This window comes from Triticum dicoccoides, chromosome 3A, assembly GCF_002162155.2.
Source record: "Triticum dicoccoides isolate Atlit2015 ecotype Zavitan chromosome 3A, WEW_v2.0, whole genome shotgun sequence".
Taxonomy (NCBI): Eukaryota; Viridiplantae; Streptophyta; class Magnoliopsida; order Poales; family Poaceae; genus Triticum; species Triticum dicoccoides.
In genome coordinates this window covers 33,755,282-33,757,043 of record NC_041384.1, presented here as the reverse complement: position 1 = coordinate 33,757,043, position 1,762 = coordinate 33,755,282, and positions in this window count along the sequence as shown.

The following is a 1,762-nucleotide window of genomic DNA, read 5'->3' as shown; positions in this document are numbered from 1 at the left end:
CACTGAGCTGAACGTGTGCAGATCACGGAGGTGCCGTACTTTCGGTACTAGGATCAGTTGGATCTTGAAGACGTACGACTACATCAACCGCGTTGTCATAACGCTTCCGCTTACGGTCTACGAGGGTATGTGGACAACACTCTCCCGCTCGTTGCTATGCATAACTTAGATCTTGCGTGTGCGTAGGATTTTTTTTTGAAATTACTGCATTTCCTAACAGTAGGAGCCAATCTGGGCATCCAGGTTCCACTATTAGTTATTGACCGGAGAGGTGTCTCGGTCATGTCTACATAGTTCTCGAACCCGTAGGGTGCGCACACTTAACGTTCGTTGACGATATAGTATTATATGAGGTATGTATATGTTGGTGACCGAATGTTGTTCGTGTTGGGGAACGTTGCAGAAAATTAAAATTTTTCCTACGGTTTCACCAAGATCCATCTATGAGTTCATCTAAGCAACGAGTCTAGGGAGAGAGTTTGCATCTACATACCACTTGTAGATCGCGTGCGGAAGCTTGCAAGGTGATGATGTAGTCGTACTCGACGTGATCCAAATCACCGATGACCTGCGCCAAACGGACGGCACCTCCGCGTTCAACACACGTACGGAACAGCCACGTCTCCTCCTTCTTGATCCAGCAAGGAAGGGAGGAGAGGTTGAGGGAGATGGCACCAGCAGCAGCACGACGGCGTGGTGTTGGTGGAGCTGCAGTACTCCGGCAGAGCTTCGCTAAGCACTATGGAGGTGGATGAGGTGTTGGGGAGGGAGAAGGAGGCAACCAAAGGCCGAGACGTTCAGGTATGAAGTCCCTCCTCTCCCCCACTATATATAGGGGTGCCAAGGGGGGGTGGCCGGCCCTAGGAGATCCAATCTCCTAGGGGGTGCGGCGGCCAAGGGGGGTTTTCCCTCCCCCCAAGGCACCTAGGAGGTGCCTTACCCTCCTAGGACTCTTGCCCCCCTTGAACCCTAGGCGCATGGGCCTATGTGGGGCTGGTGCCCTTGGCCCATTAGGCCAAGGCGCACCCCACACAGCCCATGTGGCCCCCCGGGACAGGTGGACCCACCCGGTGGACCCCCGGGACCCTTCCGGTGGTCCCGGTACAATACCGATAACCCCGAAACTTGTCCCGATGCCTGAAACAGGACTTCCCATATATAAATCTTTTACCTCCGGACCATTCCGGAACTCCTCGTGACGTCCGGGATCTCATCCGGGACTCCGAACAACATTCGGGTTACTGCATATACATATCCCTATAACCCTAGCGTAACTGAACCTTAAGTGTGTAGACCCTACGGGTTCGGGAGACATGCAGACATGACCGAGACTCTCTCAGTCAATAACCATCAGCGGGATCTGGATACCCATGATGGCTCCCACATGCTCCTCGATGTTGTCATCGGATGAACCACTATGTCGAGGATTCGATCAAACCCTGTATGCAATTCCCTTTGTCAATCGGTACGTTACTTGCCCGAGACTCGATCGTCGGTATCCCAATACCTTGTTCAGTCTCGTTACCGGCAAGTCACTTTACTCGTACCGTAATGCATGATCCCGTGTCCAACACCTTGGTCACATTGAGCTCAATATGATGATGCATTACCGAGTGGGCCCAGAGATACCTCTCCGTCATACGGAGTGACAAATCCCGTCTCGATCCGTGTCAACCCAACAGCTACTTTCGGAGATACCTGTAATGTACCTTTATAGTCACCCAGTTACGTTGTGACGTTTGGTACACCCAAGGCATTCTTA